Here is an 11,016-nt window from a genome sequence, read left to right on the forward strand (position 1 = left end):
CTGTTCTCGCTGTCCCTACTTCCTTTTAGTGGGCCATTTACAACCCAGCCAAGCAAATTGTGTTTACTGCATGAGATCCATCTCCCCGGCTGTTAATTACATGCCAAAGTTTAATTGTCTTTGGAGCATTCATGCCTATTTGCAGTCCAACCTCTGCATCATTCTGAAAGGTGAACTCCTTTGAGGTGAGGTCATTTTCTTATGTCCTCTTGCACTAGAATGTTTTGCTTAGAGTGACAAGAATTTCTCTGTGTAGACGCAACTGGTAGTTCAATGAAAATGTTGTCTTCCAGGTTGCACACCCCAAACCTGGAACAACAAAACTGTCAGTAGGTTTCTTTTAGCCCATGGTGCAAAGAAGGATCCGAGTTATTCTGCCTCTGGTAGAGCTTCAGAGTCATAGAGTTATAGAGGTTTACAGCATGGAAACAGGCCCTTCGGCCCAACTTGTCCATGCTGCCCTTTTTTTTAAACCCCTAAGCAAGTCCCAATTGCCTGCATTTGGCCCATATCCCTCTATACCCATCTTGTCCATGTAACTGTCTAAATGCTTTTTAAAAGACAAAATTGTACCCGCCTCTACTACTACCACCTCTGGCAGCTTGTTCCAGACACTCATCACCTTGTGTGAAAAAATTGCTCCTCTGGACCCTTTTGTATCTCTTCCCTCTCACCTTAAACCTATGCCCTCAAGTTTTAGACTCCCCTACCTTTGGGAAAAGATATTACTATCTAGCTGATCTATGCCCCTCATTAATTTATAGACTTCACCCCCTATAAGATCACCCCTAAGCCTCCTATGCTCCAGAGAAAAAAGTCCCAGTCTGTCCATATAACTCAAACCATCAAGTCCCGGTAGCATCCTAGTAAATCTTTTCTGCACTCTTTCTAGTTTAATAATATTCTTTCTAGAATAGTGACCAAAATTGTACACAGTATTCCAAGTGTGGCCTTACCAAAGTCTTGTACAACTTCAACAAGACGTCCCAACTCCTGTATTCAATGTTCTGACCAATGAAACCAACCTTGCTGAATGCCTTCTTCACCACTCTATCCACCTGCGACTCCACTTTCAAGGAGCTATGAACCTGTATCCCTAAATCTGTTTGTTCTATATCTCTCCCCAACACCCTGCCATTAACTGAGTAAGTCCTGCCCTGGTTCGATCTACCAAAATGCATTACCTCGCATTTATCTAAATTAATCTCCAACTGCCATTTGTCAACCCACTGGCCCAATTGATCAAGATCCTGTTGCAATCCTAGGTAACCTTCTTCACTGTCCACTATGCCATGAATCTTGGTGTCATCTGCAAACTTACTAACCATGCCTCCTAAATTCTCAACCAAATCATTAGTATAAATGATGAATAACAGTGGACCCAGCACCGATCCCTGAGGCACACCGCTGGTCACAGGCCCCCAGTTTGAAAAACAACCTCTACAACCACCCTCCGTCTTCTATCATCAAGCCAATTTTGTATCCATTTGGCTACCTCATCCTGGATCCCGTGAAATTTAACCTGATGCAACAACCTACCATGCGATACCTTGTCAAAGGCTTTGCTAAAGTCCACGTGGACAACATCAACTGCACTGCCCTCGTCTACCTTCAAAAAATGTAATTAAATTTGTGAGACATGATTTTCCATTCATAAAGCCATGCTGACTATCCTTAATCAGTCCTTGCCTCTCCAAATGCTTGTAGATCCTGTCTCTCAAAATACCTAACAACTTACCCACTACAGAGCCGTGAAAAAGTGTCATCCAGACTTGAAGATATAGAGGAAATGGTCAAATAAGTGGCAGATGGAATTTAACCCTGAAAAGTATGAGGTGATACACTTTCGAAGGAGTAATTTGACAAGGAAGTATTCTCTGAATGGTGGGACACTAGGAAGTTCTGTGGAACAAAGGGACCTTGGTGTGTTTGTCCACAAATCTCTCAAGGCAGAACGACATATTAGTAGGGTAGTGAAAAAGGCATGTGGGACACTTGCCTTTATCAATTGAGGCATAGATTACAAAACAGGGAAGTCATGTTGGAGTTATACAGAAATCTGTTGAGGCCACAGCTAGAGTACTGTGTGCAGTTCTGGTCGCAACATCATAGGGAGGATGTGATTGTACTGGAGAGGGTGCAGAGGGGATTCACCAGGATTCAGCCTGGGATGGAACATTTAAGTTATGAAGAGAGATTGGGTAGGCTTGGGTTGTTTTCATTTGAGCAGAGAAGACTGAGGCGACCTCGGTGCACAAGATTATGAGGGACATAGACAGAATAGATAAGGAGCAGCTGTTCCCCTTAGATGAAGGGTCAGTCACAAGTGGACATTGGTTCAAGATGAGGGGTCATCTTCAACCTATGGAGGTTTAGGGGGATGTGAGGAAAAAAATTTTTACTCAGATGGTGGTGATGATCTGGAATGTGCTGCCAAGGAGGGTGGTAGAAGCAGGTTGTCTCACATCCTTTAAAAAGTACCTGGATGAGCACCTGGCACAACATAGCATTCAAGGCTCTGGGCCAAGTGCTGGTAGATGGGATTAGGTGGGAGTTCAGGTATTTCTCGCATCTCATTGCAGACTCAATGGGCCAAAGGGCCTCTTCTGCACTGTATGATTTTATGAAATGTTAGCTGTTCTCTCTCCACAGGCCGTCAGGCCTGCTGAGATTTTCCATCATTTTCTGTTTTTGTTTCAGATTCCAGCATCTGTAGTAATTTGCTTTTATCTTTGTTCAAAGTATTTGTCCTTTAGAATATCTCCAAATAATGGATCCTAGGCAATCTTAGCATGTTTGTCCACAAGACTAATCAAGCCTGCAAACCTGGCTCTTCGCTTTTGGTGCTCATATCAGAAGCCACTTCTCTCCATTTTTCCTGAAGGTCGTAAGGAAGTTTTGCTATTTTTTTATTTTGATTTATTATTGTCACATGTATTAACATACAGGTGAAAAGTATTGTTTCTTGCGCGCTATACAGACAAAACATACCGTTCATTGAGAAGGAAACGAGAGAGTGCAGAATATAGTGTTACAGTCATAGCTAGGGTGTAGAGAAAGATCAACTTAATGCAAGGTAAGTCCATTCAAAAGTCTGACAGCAGCAGGGAAGAAGCTGTTCTCAAGTCGGTTGGTATGTGACCTCAGACTTTTGTATCTTTTTCCCGACGGAAGGTGGTGGAAGAGAGAATGTCCGGGGTGCATGGGGTCCTTAATTATGCTAGCTGCTTTTCCGAGGCAGCGGGAAGTGTAGACAGAGTCAATGAATGGGAGGCTGGTTTGTGTGATGGATTGGGCTACATTCACAACCTTTTGTAGTTCCTTGCGGTCTTGGGCAGAACAGGAGCCGTACCAAGCTGTGATACAACCAGAAAGAATGCTTTCTATGGTGCATCTGCAAAAGTTGATGAGGGTCATAGCTGACATGCCAAATTTCCTTAGTCTTCTGAGAAAGTAGAGGTGTTACCCATCTCTTCCATGTACTGGACATCATCTGTGGTGTTGTGGCATCTAATTCGAATTTTCGGACTTGATTTGAGGCCAGTTAAGAGAATTTCTCATGTAGGCTGTGGCGATTTGAATTTCACTGCTGCATTTCTCTTGAAGCAGCTTTTTGGTTTCTTGGTATCCGTTGTCTGGATTCTTATGCTGACAACTATGGACCAGGTCCTTGGGCATTCCATGTGTACTGTTCTAAGTAGTATAACTGGTCTTTGCAGTTCTCAATTTTCCTCAATGCTGTGGTCAAAGGCTGTGATGAATGTCCTATATAATCCTAGGGGTGTCCTATGAATATAGGTATTTCACATGGCAGGAGGATTCACACGCTGTTGATACACTAAGATTTTAGCAACATCATCTTTTCTCTGCATCACATCATAGATAGTACATTTAAATGTACTGGCTGCTGCATCTAATCCAGCATTTGTACTGTTTTCATAAACATGGTCACGTCAGCTGATGGCTGGATTACATGTTACTCTCAAAGTAGAGTCATTGGGTTATTCTTGGTGTGTCTTGATACATCCCCAGTGTATGTGGCTGTGTCACCTTTGGCAGGAAAGCTGCTATTCCATCAGAGGGCAGTTCAAAGCAAACAAATGGCTTGAAGTCCTCAGTACAGAGGTCCAATTTAGCTTGTTGTGACAGCATTTTCAGTGTGTAGTCTAGATGTGCATTCATTCCATCTCCCCCATTCTTAATCAAACCCTGCTTGCCTTCAAACTCTTCATAAAATTTTATTTAGCTTTTTAAGATTACGATCTGTTTGTATTTTAAACTCCTCCTCCTTACTTTTCAGCTGTGATATGTTTCTGTTTCAATGGTGCTGCCTGTGCTAAAAGCTCTGCTCTTTTAGCCTCTGCCCTCAACCGCGCTCATGATGCTGTCGACGATGAATTTGTCGACTTCCCGCTACTAATACCTGACTTCCGAGATTTTCTACTGTAAACCGATGTTAGCTCAGAGACACTGTCTCCTGGACTTACTTCTTTGTCACATCTACATGTGTGATTGTTTAGCACGGTGATGAGCTTCACATGTCTATTTGTCCACTTGCAGTGCAAATTCTTGAAAGAAAATTTCCTTTGGCTAATAGCAGTTAGCGAAGTCAACATCTCTCTCTTCATCAGACAGCAAACACAACAGTAATTTTCATGCAGATTTATGAAGTCTGTCCACAATCAATTTTTTGATTTTGAACAGATTTCGATCATAAGAACATAAGAAATAGGAGCAGGAGTAGGCCATCTAGCCCCTCGAGCCTGCCCCGCCATTCAATAAGATCATGGCTGATCTGAAGTGAATCAGTTCCACTTACCCCCCTGCTCCCCATAACCCTTAATTCCCCTACCGATCAGAAATCCATCTATCCGTGACTTAAACATATTCAACGAGGTAGCCTCCACCACTTCAGTGGGCAGAGAATTCCAGAGATTCACCACCCTCTGAGAGAAGAAGTTCCTCCTCAACTCTGTCTTAAACTGACCCCCCCCTTTATTTTGAGGCTGTGCCCTCTAGTTCTGGTTTCCTTTCTAAGTGGAAAGAATCTCTCCATTTCTACCCTTCATTATCTTATATGCCTCTATAAGATCACCCCTCAGCCTTCTAAACTCCAACGAGTACAAACCTAATCTGCTCAATCTCTCCTCATAATCTACACCCCCCATCTCAGGTATCAACCTGGTGAACCTTCTCTGCACTCCCTCCAAGGCCAATATATCCTTTCGCAAGTAAGGGGACCAATACTGCACACAGTATTCCAGCTGCGGCCTCACCAATGCCTTGTACAGATGCAGCAAGACTTCTCTGCTTTTATATTCTATCCCCCTCGCGATAAATGCCAACATCCCATTTGCCTTCTTGATCATCTGTTGTACTTGCAGGTTGAGTTTTTGCGACTCATACACAAGGACCCCCAGGTCCCTTTGCACAGTAGCATGTTGTAATTTTTTTCCATTTAAATAATAATCCAATTTGCTATTATTTCTTCCAAAGTGAATAACCTCGCATTTGCCAACGTTATACTCCATCTGCCAGATCCTCGCCCACTCACTCAGCCTATTCAAATCTCTCTGCAGACCTTCTGCTTCCTCCATGCAATTCACTTTCCCACTTATCTTTGTGTCATCAGCAAACCTTGTTACCCTACACTCAGTCCCCTCCTCCAGATCATCTATGTAAATAGTAAACAGTTGAGGCTCCAGTACCGATCCCTGCGGCACGCCACTAGTCACTATCTGCCAGCCAGAAAAGCACCCATTTATTCCAACTCTCTGCTTCCTGTTGGATAGCCAATCCCCAATCCACGCTAACACCCTACCCCCAACTCCGTGTGCCCCAGTCTTCTGCAGCAACCTTTTGTGAGGCACCTTACCGAATGCCTTTTGGAAATCCAAAAACACCACATCTACCGGTTCCCCTCCGTCAACCGCACTAGTCACATCTTCATAAAAATCCAGTAAGTTCGTCAAACACAACTTTCCTCTCATGAATCCATGCTGCGTCTGCTTGATCGAACCATTCTTATCCAGATGGCCTGCTATTTCTTCTTTAATGATGGATTCCAGCATTTTCCCAACTACAGACGTTAAGCTAACCGGCCTGTAATTACCCGCCTTTTGTCTACTTCCTTTTTTAAACAGCGGCGTAACAGTAGCTGTTTTCCAATCAGCTGGCACTACCCTAGAGTCCAGTGAATTTTGATAAATAACCACTAACGCATCCGCTATTACCTCTGACATTTCTTTCAGTACCCTGGGATGCATTCCATCCGGGCCCGGGGACTTGTCCACCTTCAGTCCCGTTAGTCTACCAAGCACTGCCTCTCTAGTAACAATAATTGTTTGAGTACCTCTCCTCCTACCAACACTCGATCGTTAACATTCGGTAAACTATTTGTGTCTTCCACCGTGAAGACCGACACAAAAAACCTATTTAAAGTCTCAGCCATTTCCTCGTTTTCCACTATTAAATCCCCCCTCTCGTCCTCCAAGGGTCTAACATTCACTCTAGCCACTCTATTCCTTTTCATATATTTATAAAAACTTTCACTATTATTTTTTATGTTTAGAGCTAGTTTAGTTTCATAATCTATCTTTCCTTTATCGCTTTCTTCGTCATTCTTTGTTGTTTTTTAAAGCTTTCCCAATCTTCTAAGTCTCCACTATTTTTGGCTACTCTGTACGCAACGGTTTTTATTTTAATACTCTCCTTCATTTCCTTCGTTATCCACGGCTAGCTATCCCTTTTCTTACAGTCCTTCTTTATCACCGGAATATATTTTTGCTGAGTACTGAAAAAGGTCTCCTTAAAAATCCTCCATTGTTCCTCAGCTGTCCTACCTACCAGTCTGCTCTCCCAGTCCACCCTAGCCAATTCAGCCCTCATCCTATCATACTCCCCTCTGTTCAAGCAGAGGACATTGGTTTGGGACACTACTTTCTCCCCCTCCATCTGCACCAGAAATTCGACCATATTGTGATCATTCGACCCAAGAGGGTCGAGCATCAGGGAGGACCTCTTGCCATTAAAGCCTTAATCTCATTCGTTTTGCCAGTGAGCTGTCCCAGCCTGTCCTCGACTCACCATCCAATTATTAGGCTTCACATATTAACTCAAAGTAAGAAAACTTAAAAAAGAATTCCAGACATGTCGACTTCCTTAACATTGAAAAACCAGGAGATTTGCTCACATTCACAGCAGACACACGGGTGGAAAGTGTGTGTGTGTCACAACCAAGCTACTTCTGAAACAGTCCTTTCACTACTGCCCTCCTTGGTTGAACGCTCACTAGGAGGTCACACAGCTCGAAATAAACAACCACATTTCAACTTGGGAGCATCCAGTGTCCACCAACTTCAAATAAATACAGTAAGGTCTCTTCCCTGCAAACTTGAAAATAACAATTCTACTCCTGCAAAAGATTGGAGGAACTGGAGTTCTCCTTAGAGAAAGCCAAGGGAAGATTTAATAGAGATTTGTGAATCATCCAGGATCGAGACCAGGCTTCTCCAACCATTTCGCATTTGGATTTTCTTCTCACTCAAGGAATGAGCAAATTTCAGAAAGAAAACATTTAGCACAATAACAACTGAATTCCAAAATAATTGCAAAAGTAAAGCAGTGACAGAGCATTGATTTGATAAGCTGAAAAGGAGTAATTTAAAAAGCGTGTGTCCGGCTCCCTCACAGTCTCATTCACTCATTCAATCTGAGTGTATGTGTTGGTGTGGGATGGTGAGAGTGAGTAGAAATCTGAGATTAGGAGTAAGGCACATTCACTCTCTCCCACACACTCACCGCACAGGTAGACACACTGCTGTATACATACACACTCTCACTGACACACACACACACACACACTCTCACTCACTGACACACGCACTCGCTCACTCACTGACACACGCACTCACTCACTCACTGACACACGCACTCACTCACTCACTGACACACGCACTCACTCACTCACTGACACACGCACTCACTCACTCACTGACACACGCACTCACTCACTGACACACGCACTCACTCACCCACTGACACACGCACTCACTCACTCACTGACACACGCACTCACTCACTGACACACGCACTCACTCACTGACACACGCACTCACTCACTCACTGACACACGCACTCACTCACTCACTGACACACGCACTCACTCACTCACTGACACACGCACTCACTCACTGACACACGCACTCACTCACTCACTGACACACGCACGCACTCACTGACACACGCACGCACTCACTGACACACGCACGCACTCACTGACACACGCACTCGCTCACTCACTGACATACGCACTCGCTCACTCACTGACACACGCACGCACTCACTCACTGACACACGCACGCACTCACTGACACACGCACGCACTCACTCACTGACACACGCACGCACTCACTGACACACGCACTCGCTCGCTCACTGACGCACGCACTCGCTCACTGACGCACGCACTCGCTCGCTCACTGACACACGCACTCGCTCGCTCACTGACCCACGCACTCGCTCGCTCACTGACACACGCACTCGCTCACTCACTGACACACGCACTCGCTCACTCACTGACACACGCACTCGCTCACTCACTGACACACGCACTCGCTCACTCACTGACACACGCACTCGCTCACTCACTGACACACGCACTCACTCACTCACTGACACACTCACTCACTGACACACGCACGCACTCACTGACACACGCACTCGCTCACTCACTGACACACGCACTCGCTCACTGACACACGCACTCGCTCACTGACGCACGCACTCGCTCACTGACGCACTCGCTCGCTCACTGACACACGCACTCGCTCACTGACGCACGCACTCGCTCACTGACGCACGCACTCGCTCACTGACGCACGCACTCGCTCGCTCACTGACACACGCACTCGCTCACTGACACACGCACTCGCTCGCTCACTGACACACGCACTCGCTCGCTCACTGACACACGCACTCGCTCGCTCACTGACACACGCACTCGCTCGCTCACTGACACACGCACTCGCTCGCTCACTGACACACGCACTCGCTCGCTCACTGACACACGCACTCACTCACTGACACACGCACTCGCTCGCTCACTGACACACGCACTCGCTCGCTCACTGACACACGCACTCGCTCGCTCACTGACACACGCACTCGCTCGCTCACTGACACACGCACTCGCTCGCTCACTGACACACGCACTCGCTCACTCACTGACACACGCACGCACTCACTGACACACGCACGCACGCACTCACTGACACACACACTCGCTCGCTCACTGACACACGCACTCGCTCGCTCACTGACACACGCACTCGCTCACTGACGCACGCACTCGCTCACTGACGCACGCACTCGCTCACTGACGCACGCACTCGCTCGCTCACTGACACACGCACTCGCTCGCTCACTGACACACGCACTCGCTCGCTCACTGACACGCGCACTCGCTCGCTCACTGACACACGCACTCGCTCGCTCACTGACACACGCACTCGCTCGCTCACTGACACACGCACTCGCTCGCTCACTGACACACGCACTCGCTCACTCACTGACACACGCACTCGCTCACTCACTGACACACAAACTCACTCACTCACTGACACACAAACTCACTCACTCACTGACACACAAACTCACTCACTCACTGACACACGCACTCACTCACTGACACACGCACGCACTCACTGACACACGCACTCGCTCACTCACTGACACACGCACTCGCTCACTGACACACGCACTCGCTCACTGACGCACGCACTCGCTCACTGATGCACGCGCTCGCTCACTGACGCACTCGCTCGCTCACTGACACACGCACTCGCTCACTCACTGACACACGCACTCGCTCACTCACTGACACACGCACTCGCTCACTCACTGACACACGCACTCGCTCACTCACTGACACGCTCACTCACTGACACACGCACTCGCTCACTCACTGACACACGCACTCGCTCACTCACTGACACACGCACTCGCTCACTCACTGACACACGCACTCGCTCGCTCACTGACACACGCACTCGCTCGCTCACTGACACACACACTCGCTCGCTCACTGACACACACACTCGCTCGCTCACTGACACACGCACTCGCTCACTGACGCACGCACTCGCTCACTGACGCACGCACTCGCTCACTGACGCACGCACTCGCTCGCTCACTGACACACGCACTCGCTCGCTCACTGACACGCGCACTCGCTCGCTCACTGACACACGCACGCACTCACTGACACACACACTCGCTCGCTCACTGACACACGCACTCGCTCGCTCACTGACACACGCACTCGCTCACTGACGCACGCACTCGCTCACTGACGCACGCACTCGCTCACTGACGCACGCACTCGCTCACTGACGCACGCACTCGCTCGCTCACTGACACACGCACTCGCTCGCTCACTGACACGCGCACTCGCTCGCTCACTGACACGCGCACTCGGTCGCTCACTGACACACGCACTCGCTCGCTCACTGACACACGCACTCGCTCGCTCACTGACACACGCACTCGCTCGCTCACTGACACACGCACTCGCTCACTCACTGACACACGCACTCGCTCACTCACTGACACACGCACTCGCTCACTCACTGACACACAAACTCACTCACTCACTGACACACAAACTCACTCACTCACTGACACACAAACTCACTCACTCACTGACACACGCACTCACTCACTGACACACGCACGCACTCACTGACACACGCACTCGCTCACTCACTGACACACGCACTCGCTCACTGACACACGCACTCGCTCACTGACGCACGCACTCGCTCACTGACGCACGCACTCGCTCACTGACGCACTCGCTCGCTCACTGACACACGCACTCGCTCACTCACTGACACACGCACTCGGTCACTCACTGACACACGCACTCGCTCACTCACTGACACACGCACTCGCTCACTCACTGACACACGCACTCGCTCACTCACTGACACACGCACTCGCTCACTCACTGACACA

This window comes from Mustelus asterias, chromosome 2 (assembly GCF_964213995.1).
Source record: "Mustelus asterias chromosome 2, sMusAst1.hap1.1, whole genome shotgun sequence".
Lineage (NCBI taxonomy): Eukaryota > Metazoa > Chordata > Chondrichthyes > Carcharhiniformes > Triakidae > Mustelus > Mustelus asterias.